At 45.3% G+C, this 27,682-nt stretch overlaps 2 pseudogenes; both read left to right on the top strand.

Annotated features, from left to right (window-relative positions):
- The first annotated feature begins 668 nt into the window (after positions 1-668).
- LOC129563894 (protein fem-1 homolog A-like) lies at positions 669-5,653 on the top strand (annotated as a pseudogene).
- A 9,180-nt stretch (positions 5,654-14,833) lies between these two features.
- LOC129563895 (protein fem-1 homolog A-like) lies at positions 14,834-16,681 on the top strand (annotated as a pseudogene).
- Positions 16,682-27,682: the final 11,001 nt, after the last annotated feature.

The following is a 27,682-nucleotide window of genomic DNA, read 5'->3' on the forward strand; positions in this document are numbered from 1 at the left end:
CAATGACATTACTTTGCCAGTGAAGGTCCATATAGTCAAAGCTAATGGTTCTTCCAGTAGTCATGTATGGATATGAGAGTTGGACCCTACAGAGGGCTGAATGCCAGAGAATTGATGCTTTCGAACTGTGGTGTTGAAGAAGGTTCTTGAGAATGCCTTGCACTTCAAGGAAATCAAACCAGTCAATCCTAAAGGAAATCAACCCTCAATATTTATTGGAAGGACTGATGCTAAAGCTGAAGCTCCAGTACTTTGGCTCCCTGATTCGAAGCACTGACTCATTAGAAAAGACCTTGATGCTGGGAAAGATTGAAGGCAGGAGAAGGGGACAACAGAGGATGAGATGTTTGGATGGTGTCACCACCTCAATGAACTTGAGTTTGAACAAGCTCCAGGAGATGATGAAGGACAGGGAAGCCTGGTGTGCTGCAGTCCTGTGGTCTCAAAGAGTCAGACATGACTGAGAGGGTGAACAACAACAAGTTAAGAAGAAGGAAGGAAAGGAGTATGATCAAGCATGGAGAATGGAGGAAGAAGTTAGGCAGGGGTATAGAAAAGGATGTGATCGGCAAGAAGGATGGAAGACGAGAAAGAGATCAAACGGGAAGGAGGGGAAGGATGGAGAGGAGGTCTGACAGGGGGAATTAGATGAATGGAGGTTGATAAACATGGAGGAGGTGAGGAATGAGGCCAGGAGGGTGAGATGGATGGGGGCTGATCAGACAAGGAAGAAGGGATTTTGGAGGTGAGAAGCAGGGAGAAGGTGACTGGGGACGTGAGGTAGGGAGAATAAGAATGAAGGGAAGTCAGACAGTCAAAAGAGAGGAATTGAGGCTGGCTTTTCGGGGATGATTGGGGGTGGAATGTCAGGCAGGGGCTGGGAAAAGAAAGTAGATGAGCAAGCAAGGAGACAGGAGGAACAGGGAATGATTATACAGTGAGGAGCAGAGAAATATAGGCTAGACAGGCAGTAAGAGAGAGAAATGTTTGGGTGTGTGGTCAGGCAAGGAGGTTATCAATAAACAAACAGCAGCCAGGCAGAGAGAAAAGTGAGACAAGAAAATGATTGAGCAATAAGAAGTGGGGAATGTAGTGGAGGTCAGGAGGAAAGGAAGGGACCCACAGAGGTTAACCAGAAGGTATGAAGGCATTCAGGCAGAAGAAGAAGGAATAGGAGGCAATTCCAGCATGGAGAACCAGAGGAAGAAGGTGGTGGTAGGGAGAAGGTGAGGAGTGGAGGTTCATGAGGGAGAGTCTCACCTTGGGGTCCCTTGAGTGCTCAGGGCATAACACCTGGAGTTGCTTGCAGTACCTCTTACTCTGTGGATTGTAAACATCACAGAAGAGCCTTGTGGCTCTGGGGAGAGATTGAAAGTGAGGTGCTAACTATTAGGAAGGTGGTTCCACCCTGAAGCCTGCCCACACATTGTCACCAACCCCAGCCAAGTGAGCTTCCCTGGTGGCTCCCCACCCCAACCCTGCCCCTAATTCACCCACCTCTGTCTCTGAGCCCACCCACGTGCTGCCCTTGATCTTTCCCAGGCTGCTCCTGATCCTATCCACATCATGCCTTTGAAGCTTCAGCTTCACCATCAGTCCTTCCAATGAATATTCAGGGATGATTTCCTTTAGGATTCACTGGTTTGATCTTCTTGCAGTCTAAGGGACTCTCAAGAGTCCTCTCCAGCACCAATATTTACCAGAAAAGGCAAGCATAATTAGCCTGAGGGCAACTTATTGAAGCTTGTGGTTCACCAGTTTCTATGACCAAGATTCCCTCAATCAGTTAACTTTGAGCCTTTTTTCCCATTATTCCCTAGCTGAGGGTTTCGTCCTAGGCTTTCCTGATTCCCTTGTTCCTGCAGGGTCTGCATTCTCAGGAATCTCTTTCTACAGTCCCTCTTCCAGTGTCTTGGCCTCATGTCATCACGACCTACAGTTTTCCCATCTACCTTGGCTCCCTTCACATGTTGTCCAGAGTGGGGCTTCTTCCCTCAGAAAATAGTTGCAACCAAGTGGCTAACATAGTGATGTTTAACTGCTTCTTTTCTCCTTCCTCTTTCTCTACATTGTCCCCAAATTGAGCAGCTCCTGCTAGGTTTTATGTAATATTCTGTCTTAGGTTGACACGAAGTAGATTAGACCAGTGGGTGATTTTGAACTACCCCTGGATCCATGATGGTAAATTTTGGGGAGCCTCAACAAACTGCCAATGGAAATCAACTAGGAAATCACTAGCCTTCTGGATACACTGCTGTGATTTCTCCCAGCTCACTTTTCTTAGAAGGGCTTCAGCTATGGCCATTTGCAGGCCCTCTCGGTGGGTCCCTCAAGCATTTATTTCTTCCATTATGTGGGAGGTGGCATAGAGTCAGAGTCTATTTTTTTCTTTTTCTAAAAGTAATTAATTTATTTTAATTGGAGGGTAATTACTTTACAATATTGTAGTGGATTTTGCCATACATATAGTCACATTATTTTGGCCATATCCCCCCTGATGTGGTGGGTCACATTCCGGTCCTGACATGCCTGCTCCATCAAACAACCAAAGCCTGCTGCTTGCAGAATTCTGTGCAACTACCATTGCACATCCCCATATGAAGGGCTGTAAACTGGAAACACACTGCCAGGTACTTGCGCAAACTTCTGCACTCTTCCTTAGGCCTCGGAATAGAGGCCTTCAGCGAAGAATGAAGGGGAGTTGAACAGCATGTAGATTTGTACTGTTTCAACTCTGGGTAGCTACGTGATGGCATCTGCTTTATTGGCAAAGTGGTTAGAGAAGGCTAGCTGTCTTGTCATTGAGTCAGGAAAAATGTAGAATTAGATGACTCTTGGGTTTCCTTTCCCAGTTATTCCTTAATAGTATTGCTTTATCATCTCTGCTTCCCTAGCTGTACAGTTTGTGGATAAGAAAATATTCTTGGAGGTCAAAATCTAGGCTAAGCATGAAATGGAATCAGAGATAGGGCATAAGAAACACACACCTCACTCAGGGAGATAATTCATTACTGTCTCCTTGTCCTTCTTTACAGGGAAATCTACTGTTTAACTGCCCACCTTGAAGATCATAGCTTCGTCCTTACTAGGAGTCAGATGGAGGCGTGAAGATGCAGAGCTGCTATGGAAAGGGAGCAAAAGGAGGGGAGACAGCAGAGAAATGAGGAGGAGGGTTTGGTGAAAGAGAAAGTGACTTTAATTCTCCCATTTCCTCTTCCATTTTCCTCCATCTTCCCAAATGATTTTTAACCTTCTTCTTAGGATGATATTCATCCTGTAAACATTAGTAATTCCTTTGCTGGGAATGAAAGTGCAATTGTTAGTCGCTCAGTCATGTCCAACTCTTTGCAACAATATGGACAATAGCCAGCCAGTCTCCTCTGTCCATGGGATTCTCCAGGCAAGAATACCGGAGTGGGTTGCCTTTCCCTTCTCCAGGGGATCTCCTGACCCAGGGATTGAACCCGGGTCTCCTGTGTTGCAAGCAGAATCTTTACTGCCTGAGCCACCAAGTAGAGGTTCTTCTAAGAACCACCGTATATGTTAATTCATCCTAATTAATGGAAGCATCCTCAGGACAATGTAAGACTGCATTTTCCTTTCAAATGGATTCCCTTCCAAATGTCATATTGAGCTGTATTGACCATTTAAGAGAAAAGATTTGCAGGTAACATCCTGGCTTCCCATCTTTCCCACCATTAAAGCTGATGGTGACTCTGATGGACTTTTAGGTCCTGTATTATGCATGCTTACTCAAAAAGGAAATCTAGAATTTGGAGAGTGAGATCCATCCAGATAGTATTTGCAAAGAACAAAGTGCTAAAAGGGAATGGGGATGGGGGGTGAAGGTGGGGAATCCGCTTGTCATCACCTCCCATTACAGCCACCTAGATGTGGTCAAGTACCCGGTGGTGGCACCAGCTTGGAGGCGCGTGGCTCAGTATACTTCAATGACGAGACCATCAAGGATGCATAGCCGCTGTGGGCCGCCTCAGCCGCTGACCACCTGGACCTGGTGCAGAGCCTGCTGTGCTGCGAGGACTTGGTAAGCCGCACCACATGCACCCACTCAAAGGCCCTGCATGCTGCCTGCTTTGGTGGCCACCTGGATGTGGAGCGATACTTGGAGGGCGAGCACCAGGCTACCTGGGGGTGGCCAACAGGCACAGGCTTACACGTGCCTTCTGATCTACTGTTACACAGGCCATCGCCAGATCGCCCTCTACCGGTTAGATTAGGGTTGCTACCTGAACCTGAGCAAGGTCAAGGGCAACAAGGCCCTGTGTGACTGCATCGAGGCTGGCAGCCTGAGTGTCCAGCATGTGCTGTTCAGGTGCCAGGCCCACAGAGAACGGGATGGCTATGGCCTGACCGTGCTGCTGGTGGCCCACGAGACAGACCACAGGAGCATGACGGAGGACCTCACCCAGGAGCAGCCAGCTGGAGAGGAGAGGCAGCCAAGGCTGGCCTGAGAAGGTCCCTCCACCAGCCAGGCATGTGTGCAGCCCCAGGGCACATGCTGCTGAAGTTCCTCCTCAGGGTAACCACTGACACCAGGTCAGAAGCCATCCGGCAGCCTTGGAGTTGCTGGGAGCCACCTACATGGCTAAGAAATGGGATCTGCTCAGGGTCCTGAAACCCTTGGTAGGGGCCATGGAGCTGTGTCACCAGGGAACATGTATCTGCCTAAACCCGAGTCCCAGCTGGTCCTCGCCTCTGACTATTCCAGGGAGGTGACCACCACCAAGGAATTGGAGGCATTCATCATGCAGTGTGATGAGATGCGCAAGCAGGCACTGTTGACCTGAGGGCAGTCCTGGGTCCCTCCCACCCGGATATTTCCTACTCTATGTGTTACCAAAATGCTGTGTAGGCCAACTGGAACAGCTTTTAGCTCTGCATCCACTCGTGGAAATACATCCTAAACATGCAGCAGAACAACCTGGACCCTCTGACTGCGGGTACCTTCCTATCCTCTAATGAACTCTTCTCCTATGTGCTCCAGAAACCCTTGGCCAAGGGGCAGCCTGATCATGCCAGCTGGCTTTGCAGATCTCATGTGTGTGCTGTGCAAAGGGGTCTGGGAAGTGGAGCAAGCCCAAGGAGCCCAGGGACTCAGCCCAGTTCACCAAGGGCCTGGACATCTTCCTCCACCTGCTCTCCCTGCTGGAGAAAGTGGAGTGCCATCCTGATCAGGAGGACATGAAACCCCAGAGGGTGAGGGTCTGCTCAAGTGCACCCCTCTCCGCAAGAATGGCTTCACTCCTGCACGTGGTGCTGGATACGGACCACAAACGTGGGCCACTTCTAGGGAGCAAATTCCCTTCCCCCAAGTGGTCAAGGTGCTCTCAACTGCCGGGTCGATCCAGACAGCTGGGACTTTGACAATAGCACCCCAGTCCACATCACGAAGCAGAACAACTGCCTGGAGATTGTGAATGCCCTGACAGAGGCAGGGACCCACATGGACACCACCAGCACCTTCAAGAATATGGCCTGCAAGGTGCTGCATGAGAAGCTGCTGGCCAAGAGCACCATTCAGCCCTTCAACTATGTGACCCCACAGTGCCTTGGGGCCTTCACCCTGGACAACAAGGTCCGCTACAGGGGCTTCATTCCCTAAGAGCTGGGGGCTTTCCTCCAGCTGCACTGAAAGTGGTCAGAGAGGAGAACCCAGGAGGGGTGGGGCCCACACCAGTCCCCGCCCTCTCTGAGGACCTCTTTGGTGGCTGGAAACCGGGGAAGAGCTCACAGGGCCTCCAAGGTCCCCTCCCCTCATCATGGAGAAGGGCAAGAATCAATGAGTTGTCAGTAGTAGAACAGTCCAGACCACTTGCTCAGAGAACTGGCTTTCTCTAGGAGTCTGCACGCCCATACTCCACAGGGAGAAGATGCTCAACTTCCCACACATCCCATTTGATTGAGTTTCAGAGAATCTTGTCTGTTCAGTTCTCTGGCCCATGTTTTGATTGAGTCACTTATTTTTCTGGTATTGAGCTTCATGAGCTGCTTGTCTATTTTGGAGATTAATTCTTTGCCATTTGTTTCATTTGCTATTATTTTCTCCCATTCTGAAGGCTGTCTTTTCACCTTGCTTATAGTTTCCTTCGTTGTGCAAACCTTTTAAGCTTAATTAGGTCCCATTTGTTTATTTTTGTTTTTATTTCCATTATGCTGGGCGTAGGGCATAGAGGATCCTGCTGTGATTTATGTCAGAGAGTGTTCTGCCCACGTTTTCCTCTAAGAGTTTTATAGTTTCTGTTCTTACATTTAGACCTTTAATCCATTTTGAGTTTATTTTTGTGTATGGTGTTAGAATGTGTTCTAGTTTCATTCTTTTACAGGTGGTTGACGAGTTTGCCAGCACCACTTGTTAAAGAGATTCTCTTTTATCCATTGTATATTTTTGCCTCTTTGTCAAAGATAAGGTGTCCATTGGTGTGTGGATTTATCTCTGGGCTTCTATTTTCTTCCATTGATCTATATTTCTGTCTTTGTGCCAGTACCATACTGTCTTGGTGACTGTAGCTTTGTAGTATAGTCTGAAGTCAGGAAGATTGATTCCTCCAGTTCCATTCTTCTTTCTCAGGATTGCTTTGGCTATTTGAGGTTCTTTGTGTTTCCATACAAATTGTGAAATTATTGGCTCTAGTTCTTTTAATTTCATGGCAACAATCATCATCCGCAGTGATTTTGGAGCCCAGAAAAATAAAGTCAGCCACTGCTTCCACTGTTTCCCCATCTATTTGCATGAAGTGATGGGACCAGATGCCATGATCTTAGTTTTCTGAATGTTGAGCTTTAAGCCAACTTTTTCAGTGTCCTCTTTCACTTTCATCAAGAGGCTCTTTAGTTCTTCTCCACTTTCTGCCATAAGGGTGGTGTCATCTGCATATCTGAGGTTATTGATATTTCTCCCGGCAATCTTGATTCCAGCTTGTGCTTCCTTCCACCCAGCGTTTCTCATGATGTACTCTGCATATAAGTTACATAAGCAGGGTAAACCTGGCTGTTAGTGCAGATTAAATTCCAGGCAAAACATAATCCTCCAAGATTTCTTGAGCAATCACCCCAGCATATGAAGCCTCGAGATGGACTCTTTTCATCTTGGATGCGTGGCACATCAGTAAACATTATCAAGTGTGCAATTTTTTTTTTTTTTGTCTGCACCACGCAGCTTGCAGGATCTTAGTTACCCAACCAGGGATTGAACCTGGCCCCTCCTCGCAGTGTAAGCACAGAGGCCTAACCACTGGACTCTTAGGGAATTCCCTCAAGTATGCAATTTGAAAAGGAGTATCAGAAAAATTCAGTTGCTGCCTAGTGTCTTCTGCTACTACCATTGTATGCTTGTTTGGTCTTTTCTAATTTTGTTTGTCTTTTGGACTTTTGTTCGTTTGCCACACTCCTCAATATGCGGGATATTAGTTCCCTGACCAGGAATCAAACCCGTGCCCCCTGCAGTGGAAGCTTGGAGTGCTAACCACTGGACTGCCAGAGAATTTCCACCATCGTACACTTGTGGTCCTCTCTTTGGTTAGGAACTGGTAATAGAGTAGCAGGGTTTAGGAGATTTCATCTTTTGAACATAGCTGTGGTTGCCAATGGGGTGGGGATGGGGAGGGAAGAAGGGTTGGAAGTTTGGGGTTAGCAGATGTAAATTATTATATATAGGATGGATAACAACAAGATCCTCTTGTATAAGACAGCAAAGTATATTTAATATTCTGTGATATACCATAATAGAAGAATATGAAAAAGAATACATATGTGTATAACTGAATCACTTTGCTGCACAGCAGATATTAACACAACACTGTAAATCAACTATACTTCAATAAAGTTTTTTTAAAAACAAGGAGTATAAAAAAAAGAGATTGCATCTTCCAAGTACAAGATTCAGATTGGATAGTAATGCTTATTCACAGTCAAATGGCATAGTGATAAGCGCTGAATCTTAGGCACTTGTAGGATAGCTGTCACAGCCTGTGAGAGGTACAAGTAAGTGACCTAGGGCAAGGGTGTGTGTCTTTTCACTAAGTGTGGTGGCTGTTGCTACCAGTTGGAGGCATCCATGCACTCACAGTGTCACAGTCTCCAGAAGAACTGAGAACGGTGCCTTTGGTCTATAGTGAAATCCTACCTTTTGAGTTAAAATTCCACTAGCAGTGCCTTTATTTTCATGACAAAAAAGTGGGAAGGTTTTTCAAAATTTGGAATCCTCAAAGCTGGGGGAGAGACTGGAGTCAGTTTCAGCTGTTCAGTAACCTCTTCAAATTCTAGGGGCCAAATCAGAGCCTTAGCTTAGTACTTCACCAGAAGTTTTGCCCTCTCTGCAGAAGCTGGGATCCACTGTCTGTAATGCCCTACCTGTGCCCCAAATTGTCTTAAGTCCTATTATTGTCATAGGCTCTTTGATCTGCTAAATTACAGCCTTACCTGACAACAGATACCACAAGTATTTTCCTTCAGTTTGGCAGTATTTGAATTTGTCTAGGGAGGCATTGTGTCCCACTGAAGTAAGGAATTGTAACAAAGCCAAAATGCCAGCTTTGTGTTACTCTTCAGTTTTGGAGGCTACCATAAAATCATCTACAGAATGAATAATTATAGATATCCCTCCATGGGCCAGATTCCGCTAAGCTTTCCTCTGAGTGGCTAGAGAAAACAATAGAGAGTCTTGGAACCCATGAGTAATTCTTTGCCATAAATACTGGAGTCAGGGCTTCCTAGGTGGTATTAATGGTCAAGAACTTGCCTGGTAATGCAGGAGACATAAGAGACGCAGGTTCAATCCCTGGGTTTGGAAGATCGCCTGGAGGAGGGCATGGTAACCCACTCCAGTATTCTTGCCTGGAGAATCCCATGGACAGAGGAGCCTGCAGGGCTACAGTTCACAGGACTGTCCGCAAAGAGTTGGACATGACTAAAGCAACTTATCACATATTACTAAGTAAAAACAAATAAGAATTTAGATTCATTAGCTACAGAAACATAAAAGAAAGCAAAACACTGAGAAAAACTTTACAGACTATGGTCCCAAAGTCAGAATAGCTGGTAGGGCTAGAAACTGAAGCAGTTAATGGAACAACAGGTTTATTTACGTCTCTACACTCTGTATGAATCTACATGGTGGTTGTCCATCTTCATCAAATTTACCTTCCTTCTTCATTGGAAGTATGGGTGAATAAGAGGGTGAATCCCCTTTTTAAAATTATTCTTGGCTTTTCTAATTCTTTTATAACTGACTTGATTCCCTTGCACTGGGCTTTCAACAAAGGATATTGTTTTACACATGGCCATAGCTTATCCTTTTGGTAAGTTTCTCTATCTTGAATTAAACCAGTATAATCGTTCTCTGGGGCCCAATGTCGTAAATTGATTTGTTTCCATTTGGAATAATTTTCTAGCACAACCCTCTTTCCCATGCCCCTTTCCTCTCTGAAGGCACATAAATAACCAAACCAGGCGGGATAGCCATAAGCATTCCATCTAGATTACAGAACATGGTAGCTTCTATCCTGCACAGAAAATTTGCAAGCAGATCTCTTGCTAGCAGTTTTACAGGAGAAGGTGAGAAAGCATACTCGTCATCAGAGGACCTGTCTTTGTGGGAAACTTGAAGAAAAGGAACGAGTAGAAGGCTGATCTGAAATTCCAAACTTCAGTGGTGAGTATCAACTCACCGCTAGATGGAAAGTGACAAATTTCTCAGGAAACTGCAGAATAAAGAGCACCAATTGTTTTTGTATAGTCGCTAAGTTGTGTCTGACTCTTTGTGACTCCATGGACTGCAGCACGCCATGCTCCCCTGTCCTTCACTATCTCCCAGAGTATCCTCAAATTCATGTCCCTTGAGTCGGTGATGCTAACTAACCATCTCATGCTCTGCTGCCCCCTTCCCCTTTTGTCTTCAATCTTTCTCAGCATCAGGATCTTTCCCAATGAGTCAGCTCTTTGCATCAGGTGGCCAAAGTATTGGAGCTTCAGCTTCAGCATCAGCCCTTTCGATGACATTTCAGAGTTGATTTCCTTTAGGATTGACCGGCTTGATTTCCTTCCAGTCCAAGGGCCTCTCAAGAGTCTTTTCCAACACTGATATTTATCAGAAAAGGCAAGCATAGATTAGCCTGAGGGCAAGGTATTGAAACTTGTGGTTCACCAGTTTCTACCTCCAAGATTCCTTCAATAACTTAATTTTGAGCCTTTTGACTATTTTTCCCTAGCTGGGGGTTTTTCCTGGCCTCTCCGGATTCCTTATTCCTTCAAGGTCTGCATTCTCAGGAGTCTCTTTCTATACTCCCTCTTAAGTGCCTTGGCCTCATGTAACAATGGCATACAGTTTTTCCACCTACCTTGGTTCCCTTCACATGTTGTCCAGAGTAGGGGTTCTTCCCTTGAAAAACAGTTGTAACCAAGTGCCAAGCATGCCTACCCCAGTAACTAAGATGAAAAACAATCTAGCTGGAGCAGGATACCTGGGTCCCATCCCTGGGTCAGGTAGATCCCCTGGAGTAGGGAAGATCCCCTGGAGTAGGAAATGGCAATCCACTCCAGTATTCTTGCCTGGAGAATTACATGGACAGAGGATCACAAAGAGATGTTTAACTGCTTCTTTTCTTCTTCCACTTTCTCTAGATTATCCCAAAATTGAGCAGCTGCTGCTTAGCTTTATGTAATAGACTGTCCTATGTTGACACTGAAGTAGATCAGAACACTGCCCTGGATCCATGCTGGTAAATCTTGAGAAAGTATCAACAAACTGCCAATGAAAATCAACAGGGAACTCACTACTCTTCCGAGTATACTGCTGTGATTTCTCCCAGCTCACGTTTAGCAGAAAGGCTTCAAGTATGGCCATTTGCAGGCCCTCTCAGTGGGCCCCTCAAGCCATTAGTTCTTCCATGGCTGTGGGAGGTGGCATATAGTCAGCGTCTTTTGGCCACAATTCCCTCTGATGTGGTAGGTCACCTTCCAGTCCTGACATGCCTGCTGCTTAATCAAACAACCAAATCCTGCTGGTTGCAGAATACTGTGTAGCAACTAGGGCACGTCCCCATGTGTGGGGCTGTAAACTGAAAACACACTGCCAAGTACTTGTGCAAATTTCTATGGGCCTTCCCTGGGCACAGGAAAAGAAGGCCTCAATGAAAAATGTTGGAGAGTTGAAGAGCATGTAGATTCATACTGCTTCAAGTCTGGGTAGCTACTTAGTAACATCAGCTTTAATGGCAAAGTGGTTAGGGAGGGCCAGCTGTCTTGTCATTGAGTCAGCGAAAATGTAGAATTAGAAGACTGTTGGATTTCCTTTCCCATACTGTATATTCAGCCTAGCACCTTTGTTGTTTGTCTGTTCTAAGTGACTGCTGCAACCACTCTTCATCCTGTAGCCACCATGGGAGCGGGGGGGACACATTCCTTTATCCAAGTTCCCAGTTATTCCTTGATAATATTGCTTTGTCATCTCTGCTTTCCTAGCTATACAGTTCGTGGATAAGAAGATAATCTTGAAGCTCCAAATCTAGGCTAAGCATGAAATGGAATCAGAACTAGGGCATGAGACACACACACACCTCAGACGGGGCAGATAATTCATTACTGTCTCCTTGTGCCTCTTTGCAGGGAAATCTACTGATTAACAGCCCATCTCGAAGATCATAGCTTCACCCTTACTAGGGGTCAGATTGAGGAGTGAAGGTGAAGAGCTGCCATGGAAAGGGAGCAAAAGGAGGGAAGACAGCAAAGAAATGAGGAGAAGGGTTTGGTGAAAGAGAAAGTGACTTTAATTCTCCCATTTCCTCCATCTTCCCAAATAATTTTTAACCTTCTTCTTAGGATGATATTCATCCCGTAAACATGGGTAATTCATTTGCTGGAGATGAAGTGCAATTGTTAGTTGCTCAGTCGTGTCCAACTCTTTGCAACACCAAGGACAGTAGCCTGCCAGTCTCCTCTGTCCATGGGATTCTTCAGGCAAGAATACAGGAGTGGGTTGCCATTCCCTTCTCCAGGGGATCTTCCTGACCCAGGGATCGAACCCAGGTCTCCTGCATTGTAAGCAGATTCTTTACCATCTGAGCCACCAGGGAAGCCTGAGGATGAGGTCCTAATAAAAACCATTGTATATGTTAATTCATCCAAATTAAAGAAAGCTTTCTCAGGCCAATATAAGGCTGCATTTTCCTTTCAAATGGTTTCCCTTCCAAATGTCATATAGAGCTGTATTGGCCATTCAAGAGAGAAGATCTGCAGGCAACATCTGGGCTTCCCATCTTTCCCACCATTAAAGCTGATGGTGACCCTGATGGATTTTTAGGTCCTTATTATGCATGCTTACTCAAAAAGAAAATCTAGAATTTGGACAGTGAGATCCATCCAGGTAGTATTTGAAAAGAGCAAAGTGCTAAAAGGGAGGCATTTGATAATTTACCTTCACTGGTCTGCTCAGTTCAGGAACTTTCAGGCCATCACATTCTCATCAGCATACTGTTGAGGAAAATTAAAAATACAATCTCCTGACAACCCAGGAAATCTTCTCCAAAATGCAGAATAGAAGCAGAATGATTTCATTACTGAGTATTAAACCAGACAGTAGTTGGCATCATGGGCAATCTGCTAATCAGACTGCAAAGATGGCAAGAAATCAACCATTTGTTTAACTTAGCAGATACACTCCAGTACCTGCATGTTCTTAAGATAAACGGCAACTAGTGGTCCTGCAAGAGGACCTGAGAGCACCGTTTTCTCTACATTCTTTCATAGTTCATCCAAAGATCAGCTGCTAATGGGAGTGTCCTTCTGTGCTAGTTAATTGCCTTTGTTTGCGTGCTAAGTCACTTCAGTCTTGTCTGACTCTTTGAGAGTCTGCCGACCTTACCCTGTCAGTCTCCTCTGTCCATGGGATTCTCCAGACAAGAATACTGGAGTGGGTTGCCATGCCCTCTTCCAGAGGATCTTCCCGACCCAGGGATGGAACCTGTGTCTCTTATAGCTCCTGCACTGGAAGATGGGTTCTTTACCACTAGCACCACCTGGGAAGCCAGGTTAATTGTCTTTATCCAAAGCCAAATCAGAATTCTCCTGTCTCTTATTACAAGCAGGTAGTTCCAGCTTAGAACCAGGCCCTGAGGCTAAGCTCCCAGGATGACAATGAGACAGAGCACTGTCTTTTTTGGTGTTTATAGTTCAAGGAGATGGCTCCCAGGCCCATAAAAAAAATATTCCTGGGTTGTAATGCTGACAAAAGGCGATTTTGACTTTTAAACTTTACATACATATCCAAGGGGCAGAGGAAGGTTTACAAATACCAGTTTTCTCAAGGAAATGTTCTAAGAAAAGTGAAGGAGGGAAAGTCTCTTCTCTTATATCAACAGGGAAGGTTCCTTTTTTTAACCTTATAGGCTATGAGTTCCCTAAGCCCAAGTTCCCACAGGGGTCACTCGGATCATCCTTTACAAATGCCTATATGTACACTGAGTTGCCTTACAAGAAAGGACCCTGAGCATGGGCAACCTCCTGCCTAAGAGCAGCCTGGAAACCAGCCTCAGAGTCATTTGCTGTAAACACAAACCTGAGAAATGCCAGGGAGAGAGCACTCGGGGCCTTGCTTTCCTGTCACACTCAGCAAGATGTGTAGGAGCACAAGAGACCCATGGAGGAGTGTCTTCAAGTCCAGCGGGACAGAAAAGAAGCCCTAGGCAGTGACACAGAACTCCCAGTGCCATCAGTCTGTGCTGTGAGTTCATTTAAAGCCACAAAGTCTCGAATGGCCAGGGCCACTGGAGCGACATACATTCCCTTGATGATAATCCACAGTGAGCCTGCACTCCCTGCTAGTTTTTACCACTGGCCTTACTGGGCCATTGTATTGATGCTTTACTCTCACAATCTACCTGCCGCGTATTAGTCTTCGTCAAGGCCATGACTTCTCTTTGTCTTCCAGGGAGTCTCTGCTCTTCCTCTTCTGACACCTGTGAGAGGATAGGGAGATGAGTTGGGGAGTGAATTGCACACTCTGCTGTCATCTTTCTGCACATGGCAGTCCCTCAACCAGAGAATTCCCTTTGGTTTTTATCCAGCTTTCCTAGAACAAGCACGCAAAGCACTGTCTCAGTGACATATTCAGCTGTGGAAGCCACAATGACGGTTCCACTGACCCATGAACAATGTGGGGGTTAGGGGCATCAACCTCCTTCTGAGTGGAAAATCCAAGTATAACTTTAGACTCTTCCAAAACTTAACTGCTAAGTCTACTATTGACTGGAAGCCTTATGGTTAACACAAACAGTTGATTAACAGCTATTTTGTGTGTAATCCCAGGGAAGGGGGGCCTGATGGGCTGCTGTCTATGGGGTCACACAGAGTCGGACACGACTGAAGTGACTTAGCAGCAGCAGCAGCAGTAAAGAGGCCGCCTGCCAGTGTAGGAGATGGGCCACATAGGTGGGTTCGATCCTTGGATGGGGAAGATCCCCTGGAGAAGGAAATAGCAACCCACTCCAGTATTCTTGCCTGAAAAATTCCATGGACAGAGGAGCCTAGCAGGGTACACTCCCTGGAACCACAAAGTCAGACACGACTGAGCACACACTCACACCCATGCATTATATCCTGTATTCTTAAAGTAAGCTGGAGAAAAAAATGTTATGAAGAAAATTGATAAGGAGACACACCTAGGATGGCAGCCGGAGAGATGGTGAAGGCTGCAGCCTGCCCCTCTGGGCTCAGTCCTCAGTCCCCTGTCCCTCCAACCTTTCCTGTGGCAGCCCATGTCCTGGCGGAGGCCCAGACAGTGAACCTCCACACCACCATATACAACGGCAGTCCCTGGTAGATGCTTCAGAGGCTGCTTAGTGGATGGACAGGGAGGAGTTGGAAAAGCTGATGGGCGAGTTGGCCAATGAGGGAAAGGTGTGGGGGGTTAAGGTGGGGATGCCACTTGTCATCACCTCCCATTACAGCCACCTAGATGTGGTTGCCTAAGGTGGACCGTGCAGTGCCAGCTTGGAGGCGGGCAGATTGGTACACTTCAATGACAAGACCATCAAGGGTGTGCAGCCGCCTTGGGCCACCTAGGCCACTGACCCCTTGGACCTGGTGCAGAGCCTACTGTGCTGTGGGGCCTTGGTGAGCTGTACCATGCATACATGCATGAAGCACCTTCACGCTGACTGCTTCACTGGGCACGTGGAGGTGGTGCGCTACTCGGCAGATGAACACCAGGTGGACCCGGAGGTGACCAACTGGCATGGGCACCCGTGCCTCATGATCTCTGTTACACAGGCCACCACCAGATCACCCGCTACCTATTACTGCAGGGCGCCCAGGCGAACCTGTTCAGCATCAAGGACAGTGTGGCCCTGCGTGACTGCACCAAGGCCAGCAGCCCAGGTGTCTTGCAGCTGCTGTTCAGGTGCCAGGCTCACAGGGAATGGGATGGCCATGGCATGACGCCACCTCTGGCTGCCCGCGTGATGGACCACACCAGCATCGTGGAGGACCTCAGCCAGGAGCAGCCTGCTGGCGAGGAGACGCGGCCAGTGATGGCCCGAGAAGGCCCCTCTACCAGCCAGGTGTGTTTGCAGCCCCAGGGCACCTGCTGCGGCAGCTCTTCCCAGGAGGAACACCTAAACACAAGCTGGGAAGCCGCCTAGCAGCCTTGGAGTTACTGGGAGCCACCTACATGGCTAAGAAACGGGATCTGCTCAGGGTCCTGAAACTCTTGGTAGGGGCCATGGAGCTGTGTCACCAGGGGGCACATATCTGCCTAAACCCGATCCTCGCCTCTGACTATTCCAGGGAGGTGAACACCACCGAGGAATTGGAGGCGCTCACCACGCAGGGGTGTGAGAAGCACGTGCAGGCACTGTTGACCTGAGAGCGATTCTGGTCCCTCCTACTATATGCGCCACCAGGATGTGGTATAGGCCAACTCGGACAGTGTCCAGTGCTGCATCCACTAGTGGATATACACCTTGGACATGCAGGAGAACAACCTGGACCCTCATACCACCAGAAGTTTCCTATCCTCTGATAACTCTTCTCCTTGGCCAAGCTCCAGAACACTTGGCCAAGGGGCAGCCTGAGCATGCCAGCTGGCTTTGCAGATCTCATGTGGGTGCTGTGCAAAGGTCTGGGAAGTGGAGCAAGCCCAAGGAGCCCAGGGACTCAGCCCAGTTCACCAAGGCCCTGGCCATCATCCTCCACCTGCTCTGCCTGCTGGAGAAAGTGGAGTGCAGGCCGGATCAGGAGGACATGAAGCACCAGAGCTACTGCTCAAGTGTGCCGTCACAGCAAGAATGTCTTCACTCCTGCACAGGGTGGTGGACACCAACCATGAACGTGGTTCACTTCTAAGTGGGCAGAATCCCCTCTCTCCAGGTGGTTAAGGTGCCCTTGACTGCGGGGCCGACCTAGACAGCCGCGATTTTGACAAAACCTCCTTCCCCCCTGACATGTCCACATTGCAAAGCAGAACAACTGCCTGGGGATCATGAATGCCCTGATAGAGACGCGGGCCCACACGGACACCACCAGTGCCTTTAAGAAGACAGCCTACAAGCTGCTGCATGAGAAGCTGCTGGCCAAGAGCACCATTCAGCCCTTCAACTTTGTGACCCTGTAGTGTATTTCAGCCTGCACTCTGCACAAGAGACACACTAACCCAGAGTCAGCTAGATAAGATGGTGGATGTATGAAATAGGCTGTCGAATAAAGTAGTACAAAATCTTGGTCTCCCGTCACTGGGGGTGGGGAGGGCAATCAATTGCTCTTGCTGGAGAAGCCACCCCTGCAAGATCGTCTTGTCTAGAAGCAGGGTGGGGGAGGTATCCTCCATGTGCCATGACTGCCAGCAGGAGAGTGTTTTTGGCCTCTTGGGAAAGCAGTCAAGAGCAGAAGGGGACTGGAGCCACCACCCACACAGCTCAGGAAAGAGGCCATTCCCCTGGGCCTCTCTTCCAGCCCTGTCTCGGGGAAGCTACACAGAAGCCTCCAAAAGCCATGGTAGGTGCTTGGATATTCTGTCCCTTAAGGGAACTAGGTCTTGTTTGGATTTGCAGTGTTAGTTAGGATGGTCTTTATTTTCTAGACCAGGTTCTTAACTTCTGTCAAGGCAGGAAATGCCATCACTGACCCTGTAGTAGACTGGAATAAAGAAACGAGGCAGTATCGAAAAAAAATCCATAAGGAAGAGAAAAAACATTCACAGTACTGCCCTGTATTTATTGATCCTGTAAGTTTATGTCATCTGTTTACAAGAGGAGTTAATTGTCAGTAGCTACATCAGTATTGTATTATGTGATACAAACACTATAGATGTTTTACATTTTATTAACACTAGATATGACAAATGAAAAGATAATGTGAAAAAGAAATTCATATTTATTTACAGTTATGATTCATGTCCTGATAATGAAGAAACAGCAATATGATTGCTTTATGGTAGCTCAGCCTATACACTAATGAGTGAATTGTTATAAAATGTTTGTGGCATACAGTATTATAGTCATATATGTAATCATTTTCAGAAGCATTTTTTAAAAAACAGGTCTGATGACTGGCTTGTATGTAGTTTTCCCATTTACAAGAGAGAGTGAGGTATACCATACAATAATGTAATCCTTGAGAACAAAGTTGTAAACCAGTAAGAAAACTAACACACTAATAATTTTATATTGAATATCACTCATCTCCTGCCTATGTAAGGATAGGCTGTCCACTGCAATACATCTTGCACACAATATTCTATACGATGCACAACTAGAAGATGAGAATGGCCAAAAAACATCCCATACAGTTCCTGTGATACAGTTATTAGATTTTCACATGAAGACACGCAAAACACATACACAACAGTTATGTTTGATAACCGTAAGGCATGATGATTCTTTGCTGAAGTGGATGTGGATCATCATGAAAGCTTTCATGCTCGTCTTCGTGTTGAGTAGATTGGGGAGGAAGAGGAAAAGGAGGAGTTTGTCTCACTGTCTCCGGGGCAGCAGAGGTGAAGGAAGTGGAAGGGAAGGCAAGAGAGGCAGGGACACATGGTGTAACTTTATGGAAACACATCGTGATCTCTGTCTGAGTTTTTTGCTTTTCCTTTCTTCCAAAAATGTTTCTATACTGTACCAACCCTTCTTCCACCATTTGCTTTAGTTTCAGTGCCTGTCAGATTCCATATTATAAAAGAAGTCAAAAGCAGTCTTGAGGAGTCTGCCACATTGTCTAATGGCAGTTTGTTTTCTAACTCTGCTTCTTCTACGTCTTCTCATCTTTTTCCTCCTCATTGTCAGGCATTGGTTGGGAAGTAGGCACTCATCTCCATCAAGTGCTCTTCTGTGAATTCCTCTGGTGTGGTGTCTATTAGCACTTGAATTTCTCCAAGATCCATATCTTGAAACTCTTATCTCCTGCCTTTTTTTTTCCCCCACATCCACAACTTCCTGATTTCCTTGATGGGCTCTGTCATAAGTCCTGTGAAGTCATACACAACATCTGCACAGTTTTCTCCAGCAGGATTTTATTGTTTTGGGCTTGATGACTTTTGCGGCTTTTTCTATAACAACAATGACATCTTCAATAGTGTAATCCTTTCAGACTTTAACGATGTCCTCTGTATTTGAGGAGAACAGTGTTGACAATCCTTTCTGTAGAGGACTGTGTGTAATGAGCCTTAAAGGTCCTTATGACCACCAGATCTAGAGGCTGACCTAGAGATATATTGTTTGGGGGCACTTGAATCACTTTAATGCCTTCAGTGTTGAACAGCTGGAGTTCTGGGTGGCCAGGGGTTATTGTCCAAGGTCAAAACAACTTTAAAAGGCAGTCCCTTACCAACCAAATATTTCCTGACCTCAAAGACAAAGCATCGATGGAACCAGTCCAGGAAAAGGGTTCTGGTTCTTCAGGCCATTTTGCTGTATAATCAAAAGACTGGCAGCTGGTGTTTCTCTTTTCCCATCAAGGCTTGCCTTGTGGTTCAGATGGTAAAAAATCTGCCTGCAATGCAGGAGACACAGGTTAGATCCCTGGGTCAGGAAGATCCCCTGTGGAAGGAAATGGCAACCCACTCCAATATGCTTGCCTGGAGAATCCTATGGGCAGAGGAGCCTGGAGGGCAACAGTCCGTGGGATCTCAAAGAGTCGAGACTAACACACTCTGGTCTCAGGATGAGCATCTTTTTAGGTAAAGGCAGTCCTGTTCATAAACTCAGCTCCTTTTGAACAAAACAGTAGCGTTAGCCTATCCCTTCCTGCCTTAAATACTGGTGCTTCCTTCTCTTCCTTACTAATAAATGTCCTTGGTGGAATTTTTTCCCCAGAATAGGGCACGTTTGTCTGTATTCAAAACCTGTTCAGGCAGGTATCCCTCTCCTCAGTGATTTTTCTACATGGTATCTGGAACTCATCTGCTGCCGCCTGGTGGGTACAAGCTGCTTCTCCTCTTATCTTGCCTTTTTAAGGCTTCCCTGATAGCTCAGTTGGTAAAGAATCTCCCTGCAATGCAGAAGACCTGGGTTTGATCCCTGGGTCGGGAAGATCCCCTGGAGAAGGGAAAGCCTATCAACTCCACTGTTCTGGCCTGGAGAATTCCTTGGACTATCCAGTCCATGGGGTCGCAAATAGTCGGACATGACTGAGCATCCGTCAGTCAATCCTGACTTTCTTGCCTTCAATCCTGGTGCTTGCTTGTCTTCCTTACTAATAAATGTCTTTTTTCACATATTTCTGGCAAAATAGGGCACTTTTGTCTGTATTCAAAACCTCTTCAGGCAGATACCCCTCTCCTCAGTGATTTTTCTACATGGTATCTGGAACTCATCTGCTGCCCCCTGGTGGTACAGGCTGCTTCTCCTCTTATCTTGACATTTTACAAGCCAAACAAACCTCTTAAAATTATCAGACCTTTCTTTGCTAACATTACATTCTCCAACTTTAGATTCTTTACCTTCTTTTTGCTTTAAGTTTTTGTAGAAAGACTTTGCTTTTCCTTGAATCATATAGAGAGGCTTTTGGTATGCCTTTCTCAGAGCAATCCTGCATCTACGTTAAAGTTGCATTTTCAAGATGAGATAAGGTGTTTTACAAAATGTGCAAGGTTTTCATGCCTGTTGGTATAGCCGCAGTGACAACTTCATCAGTTTCTTTAAAAAAAAAAACCACACAGTCCTTATGCTGGATTCAGTTGTCTTGAGATGGTGGGCAACCACAGCTGCAGACCTCAACCTATAGCACATATCAAACAATTCAACTGTTTCTTGTAATGCGGTGGCTTTTCTCTGCTTCTTGGCAGCACCTCCAGCTTCACTAGTGGTTTGGTTTGGTTCATGGTGTTATTCAAGGTTTATAGGATTACACTAAACACGATGAAAAATTCATGAGAAGTACAGAAGATGACTTGTTACTTCAATACACAATTTGTTGGAGAGACAAATTGCTCACACAGAGATGAGTAATATCACATGGTGTTTTAAGCAGATACCTGCATCACTTGAGCTCATTGAAATTGCAAAAGGAGATGGGTATGAAATGATTGCAGTTGTACAGTATGGATGACAGTTAAATTTATGCAGTTATAATTTATCGCTGACTTTTTTCATGTGCTTACGTTTCCCTTGACTGTGAACAGCGGCATGTTTTATTGTAACTGTGTGCATAAGTTTTGAAAAATTGCAACTTTTTATGATAGATTTGTGTGCATTTTATGATAGTAAATAGCAAAAGAGACTATTATCTACACATATTTGATGAATCCGGGTCATACCTTACAGTTTCTAAACGTTTTGATATTCCTAGGCTACATGGTTCATCTGTGAGTTTTTCAAATAAATTGTTGCAAATCCCAAGAATTTTTTTCAATAGAGTTTTTGAAAATAATCCATGTATAAGTGGGCCTGTGCAGCTCAAACCCATGTTGGTCAAGGGTCAAGTGTACATTGAATTGGCTTAACAGGCCACCTCAACCCCGAGGGACACTTTACACTTATCCGTACCTAAACCCCATGAACTGAATCTGGATGCTCCCTCACTCCCTCCAGGTCAGATAAAACGGTCTTAGGTGCCTGTACCCAATAGAGCCTTAAAAGTATGATGTCTTCCTTCTCCAAAGTTCTCCAGCATACTCAGAGTGGGGGTGCATGGCCTTTGGTCCCTCTTGGGAACAGGGACCCCCATGCTCTTCAAGGTGGTCGATTTCAGAATACAAGGGAAAGGAGGGACAAGGTGTGGAGTGAGAGGGCGCCTACAGGCCAGAAGGCACGTCTTTATGTTTAGTTTACAACAATGCAACAGCTGCCTGGGCCTCAACCAAAGGATCTCTTGTTTTCAGTATGCCCAGAGCTCTGTATCAGATGGCAAGATCCTTGTGACTGATGCCATCACGTTCAGATTTGAGGATGCCTTGATTCTGTTCAGTTCAGTCGCTCAGTCTGACTCTGCGACCTCATGAACCGCAGCACGCCAGGCCTCCCTGTCCATCACCAACTGCTGGAGTTCAACCCAAACCCATGTCCATTGAGTTGGTGCCATCCAACGATCTCATCCTCTGTCGTCCCCTTCTCCTCCTACCCTCAATCTTTCCCAGCATCAGGGTCTTTTCAAATCAGTCAGTTCTTTGTATCAGGTGGCCAAAGTATTGGAGTTTCAGCTTCAACATCAGTCCTTCCAATGAATATTCAGGACTAATTTCCTTTAGGATGGGCTGTTTGGATCTCCTTGCAGTCCAAGGGACTCTCAAGAGTCTTCTCCAACACCGCAGTTCAAAAGCATCAATTCTTTGGCATTCAGCTTTCTTTCTAGTCCAACTCTCACATCCATGCATGACCACTGGAAAAACCATATCCTTGACTAGACGGACATTTTTTGACAGAGTAATATCTCTGGTTTTCAATATGCTGTCTAGGTTGGTCATAACTTTTCTTCCAAGGATTAAGCATCTTTTAATTTCATGGCTGCAATCACCATCTGCAGTGATTTTGGAGCCCAGAAAAATAAAGTCAGCCACTGTTTCCACTGTTTCCCTTCTATTTGCCATGAAGTGATGGGACCAGATGCCATGATCTTAGTTTTCTGAATGTTGAGCTTTAAGCCAACTTTTTCACTCTCCTCTTTTACCTTCATCAAGAGGCTCTTCAGTTCCTCTTCACTTTCTGCCATGAGGGTGGTGTCATCTGCATATCTCAGGTTATTGATATTTCTCTTGGCAATCTTGATTCCAGCCTGTGCTTCCTCCAGCCCAGTGTTTCTCATTATGTACTCTGCATATAAATTAAATAAACAGGGTGACAGGATACAGCCTTGATGTACTCCTTTTCCTATTTGGAACCAGTCTGTTGTTCCACGTCCAGTTCTGACTGTTGCATCCTGACCTGCATACAGGTTTCTCAAGAGGCAGGTCAGGTGGTCTGGTATTCCCATCTCTTTCAGAATTTTCCACAGTTTATTGTGATCCACACAGTCAAAGGCTTTGGCATAGACAGTAAAGCAGAAATAGATGGTTTTTTTTGGAACTCTCTTGCTTTTTCCGTGATCCATCAGACTTTAGTAATTTGATCTCTTGATTCTGTAGCCATGGCCATATTGCTTTCTAGTCATGCGCATTGGCTAGCTTAAGCATTACTAGTGCAATTGTTGCTGTTGTTCAGTCACTAGTCATGTCCCACTCTTTGTGACTCCATAGATTGCAGCACGCCAGGCTCCTCTGTCCTCCGCTATCTCCCAGAGTTTGCTCAAATTCATGTCCATTGAGTTGGTGATACAATCTAACCATCTCATCCTCTGTCATCCCCTTCTCCTCCTGCCTTCAATCTTTTCACCATCAGGGTCTTTTTTTAGTGAGTCAACATTCACATCAGGTAGCCAAAGTATTGGAGCTTCAGCATCAGTCCTTCCAATGAGTATTTAAGGTTGATTTGTTTTAGGACTGACTAGTTTGCCTTCCTTGCAGTCAGTCCAAGGAACTCTCGAGGCTGTGATCCATGAAGGGGAACTAGTGCGATGGCAACCTTTAAAGATGTTCACTTTAATTTGCGGCATTTGCTACCCATTTTCATGATAGTGGGGAAGGAAAAAGGTTTTCTCCACCTTCTTAGGGTCCCTGGCAGGATCTAAAAATTTAACTGACAGAGACAGATTAACAGGAGAAAACCATACACATTTGTTTGTAAGTTTTACGTGACATGGGAGCCTTCATAAGGAAAGGAAGACACAAAGAAACAGACTTCAGGAGTTCTGGGCTAGGTTTGGTGAAGACTGGATGGTTGTGGAGGAATAGGATAAGTCAGAGAGTGTGAGGGAAGTTTAGTAAACTGGGAGAGACTTAGCACAAACGGTTTCTTAGGGTCCCTTTGGTTTTCTGAGATAAAGATGCTCCTTTCCTCTCAGTGTAAGCAGGGAACCTTTCACATGAAGGTTTAATGACTTGTTTCAGGGAAGAAGGGCAGGGGGAAAGGTCAGAGTGACCTCACTGCTTCTGTTGTCTTCTCAAAGTCCTTCATTTTAAAGTATTCAATACAACGAGGTGCGTATTTGGGGGTAACATATCATGAAGCACATCTGTAATACTGTGTCTTAAGTTTTTGCTCACTTTTAAGATAAAGTCTACGGATATTTTTCAGGGAAGTGGGGCTGATCTCAAAAGGGGGGATGGGTGGGAAGTTCAAGAGAGAGGTGACATATGTTCACCTATGGCTGATTCATGCTGATATTTGCCGGAAAACAACAAAATTCTGTAAAGCAATTATCTTGCAATTAAAAACAAAAACTTTATCTAGAATTTTTAGGGTCAGTTTCTCACTTGTCAGTAGGTTGTCTTCATCAGCATTATAGATCCAGTATGGGACTGTAAGAGCCCAGATGCCGGTCACTGCCTCACTCATCTGTGGTTTCCTCCAGAAGTTTGTCTTGGTGAAATCTCCCCAAGAAACTGGAATTATAGCATGCAGGATCTACTGCAGAAAACCTCTTGAGTCCTTTGGTATGGTTTCTCAATGCATGATAGACTGTAGAGGGACTGAGCCATAAGATATATCAGTTCTTCACATTCTTTTGCAACAAGCTTCACATCCCCTCCCGCTCCTTGCTCACCCATCCAGCCAAAGCTGTCACCATGTGCCTGGCTTCTGCTCATACTGGTCGTGATTTCTCTCCCCCTGCCCTCTGTATGGATGCTCACCTCTGAAACTATTCTCTGAGGAAGTGTTGTGAACCATTTCTGACCTTCCCCAACTCTTAGGACAGGCATCCCTCATTTTGAATGTGCTTTGCTTTATTGTGCTTTATAGATATCGTGAGCTTTTTCTTTTTTTCAGTTCTTTTGTATCGTAGTTTATTGCAAGATACTGAATATATTTCCCTGTGCTATAGAGTATGTGCTTGTTGTTTATGTATTTTAGGTATGGTATGTGCATCTGTTAATCCCATACTCCCAATTAACCCCACCCACTTTGGCAGCCATTAAGTTTGCCTTCTGTGTCTGCTTCTGTATTGTGTTTTATTTTATTTTTTTAACAAATGGAAGGTTTGTGGGCAACCCGGCATTCAGCGAGTCTGCTGGCTCCATTTTTCCAATAACATTTCCTCACCGCCTATCTCTGTGTCACATTGCAGTAGTTTTTGCAATATTTCAAACTTTTTCATTATTATTATAATTGTTTTGATGATCTGTAACCAGTGATCTTTGATGTTACTATCAATCCATGAGTCTAGGATGGCAAACTTAGATGATAAATATGTGTTCAAACTGCCTTGCTTCCTGTCTCTCTCCCTCTCCTCAGGCCTCTCTTTCCCTGAGACATAATAATATTGCAATTAGGCCAGTTGATAAACTTACAGTTGCCTCTTAAGTGTTCAATTGAAAGGGAGAGTCTCTCACTTTAAATCAAAAGCTAGAAATGATTCAACTTAGTGAGGAAGGCACATCAGAAGTTGAGGTAGGCTGAAAGCTAGGCCTCTTGTACCAGTTAGTGAAGTTGTGAATGCAAATGAAGAGTTCTTGAAGGAAATTCAAAGTGCTGTCCCAGTGAACACGTAAGTGATAAGAAAGAGAAATAGCTTTATAGCTGATACGGAGAAGCTTTTAATGGTCTGGATGGAAGATCAAACCAACCATAACATTCCCTTAAGCCAAAGCTTAATCCAGAGCAAGACTGTAACTCTCTTTAGGTCTGCGAAGCCTGAGAGAAGTGAAGGAAGCTGCACAAGAAAAGTTTGAAACTAGCAGAGGTAGGATCATGAGGGTTAAGGAAAGCTGTCTCTGGAACGTAAAAGCACAAGATGAAGAAGCAAGTGCTAATGTAGAAGCTGCAGCATCTTATCCAGAAGATCTAGTTAGAATAACTAATAAAGATGGCTACACCAAAGAGCAGATTTTCACTGTACATGAAACAGCTTTATATCAGAGGAAGACACCATCTAGGATTTTGATAGTTGGAGAGAAATGCCTGACTTCAAAGATTCTGAGGACAGGCTGGCTCTTTTTTAGGGGCTAATGCAGCTAGTAACTTTAAGAAGAAGCCAGTGCTCACTGACCATTCTGAAAATCCTAGAGCTCTTAAGAATTATGGCAAATCTACTCTGCCTGTCTTCTGTAGGTGGAACAACAAAACCTGGATGACAGCACATCTGTTTCCAACATGGTTTACTGAATATTGTAAGTCGACTGTTGAGAACAATTGCTCAGAAAAGATTGATTTCATAATATTACTGCTCACTGGCAATGCAGCAGTACACAAAAGCTATAATGGAGATGTTGTACTTGCCCAGTCACTCAGTTGTGTCCGACTCTTTGTGACCCCACAGACTGCAGCACGCCAGGCTTCCCTGTCGTTCACCATCTCCCAGAGCTTGCTCAAACTCATGTCCACTGAATCAGTGATGGACATCTAACCATCTCATCCTCTATTGTCCCCTTCCCCTCCTACCTTCGATCTTTCCCAGCATCAGGGTATTTTCTTTTCTTTTTAAATTTTATTATTTTAATTGGAGTCTAATTACTTTACATTATTGTATTGGTTTTGCCATACATTGACACGAACCTGCCCCGGGTGTACATGTGTTCCCCATCTTGAACCCCTCTCCCACCTCCATCCCCATCCCATCCCTCTGGTGCATCCCAGTACAGCAGCCCCGAGCATCCTGTTACATGCATCGAACCTGGACTGGCGATTCGATTCACATATGATAATATACATGTTTCAATGGCATTCTCTCAAATCATCCCACCCTCGCCCTCTCGCACAGAGTCCAAAGACTGTTCTATACATCTGTGTCTCTTTTGCTATGTCGTGTACAGGATTATTGTTATCATCTTTCTAAATTCCATATATGTGTGTTAGTATACTGTATTGGTGTTTTTCTTTCTGGCTTACTTCACTCTGTATAATAGGCTCCAGTTTCATCCACCTCATTAGAACTGATTCAAATGTATTCTTCCTAACTGCTGAGTAATATTCCATTGTGTCTATGTACCACAGCTTTCTTATCCATTCGTCTGCCGATGGACGTCTAGGTTGCTTCCATGTCCTGGCTATTATAAACAGTGCTGCGATGAACATTGGAGTACATGTGACTCTTCCAATTCTGGTTTCCTTGGTGTGTATGCCCAGGAGTGTGATTGCCAGGTCTTATGGCAGTTCTATTTCCAGTTTTTTAAGGAATCTCCACACTGTTCTCCATAGTGGTTGTACTATTTTGCATTCCCACCAACAGTGTAAGAGGGTTCCCTTTTCTCCACACCTTCTCCAGCATTTATTGCTTGTAGACTTTTGGATAGCAGCCATTCTGACTGGCATGAAATGCTGCCTCATTGTGGTGGGATCTTAAGCAAGTTACCTAACCTCTCTGTGCTTCCATATGTGAGCCCTGTGATGTGAGGCAAGTTTCCTATCCTCTCTGTGCTTCTACTTCTGAGATGTGTGATTTTAGGCAAATCATCTGACCTCTCTGTGCTTCCATATCTGAGCTGTGTGGTCTTAGGAAAATCGCCCAACATCTCTGTGCTTCCATATCTGAGCTGTGTGATTTTAGGCACATTGCCTGACCACTCTGTGCTTCCACTTCTGAGCTAAGTAATTTTAGCAAGTTGTTTAAGCTCTCTGTGCTTCCACTTCTGAGATCTGTGATCTTCAGTTCAGTTCAGCTCAGTTCAGTTGCTCAGTCGTGTCTGACTCTTTGTGACCCCATGGACTGCAGCATGCCAGGCATCCTTGTCCATCACCAGCCCCTGAAGTTTACTCAAACTCATGTCCATTGAGTCGGTGATGCCATCCAACCATCTCATCCTCTGTCATCCCATTCTCCTCTCTCCTTCAATCTTTTCCAGCATCAGGGTCTTTCCAAGTGAGTCATCTGTTTGCATCAGGTGGCCAAAGTATTGGAATTTCAGCTTCAACTTAAGTCTGTCCAATTAACATTCAGGACAGATTTCCTTTAGGATGGACTGGTTGGATCTCCCTGCAGTCCAAGGGACTCTCAAGAGTCTTCTCCAACATCACAGTTAAAAAGCATCAATTCTTCAGTACTCAGCTTTCTTTATAGTCCAACTCTCACATCCATCCATGACTACTGGAGAAACCATACCCTTGATTAGATGGACCTTTGTTGGCAAAGTAATGTCTCTGCTTTTTAATATGCTGTCTAGGTTGGTCATAACTTTCTTCCAAGGAGTAAGCATCTTTTAATTTCA

Source organism: Moschus berezovskii, chromosome X, assembly GCF_049115385.1.
Source record: "Moschus berezovskii isolate FMDL1 chromosome X, NW_MosBer_1.0, whole genome shotgun sequence".
NCBI lineage: Eukaryota > Metazoa > Chordata > Mammalia > Artiodactyla > Moschidae > Moschus > Moschus berezovskii.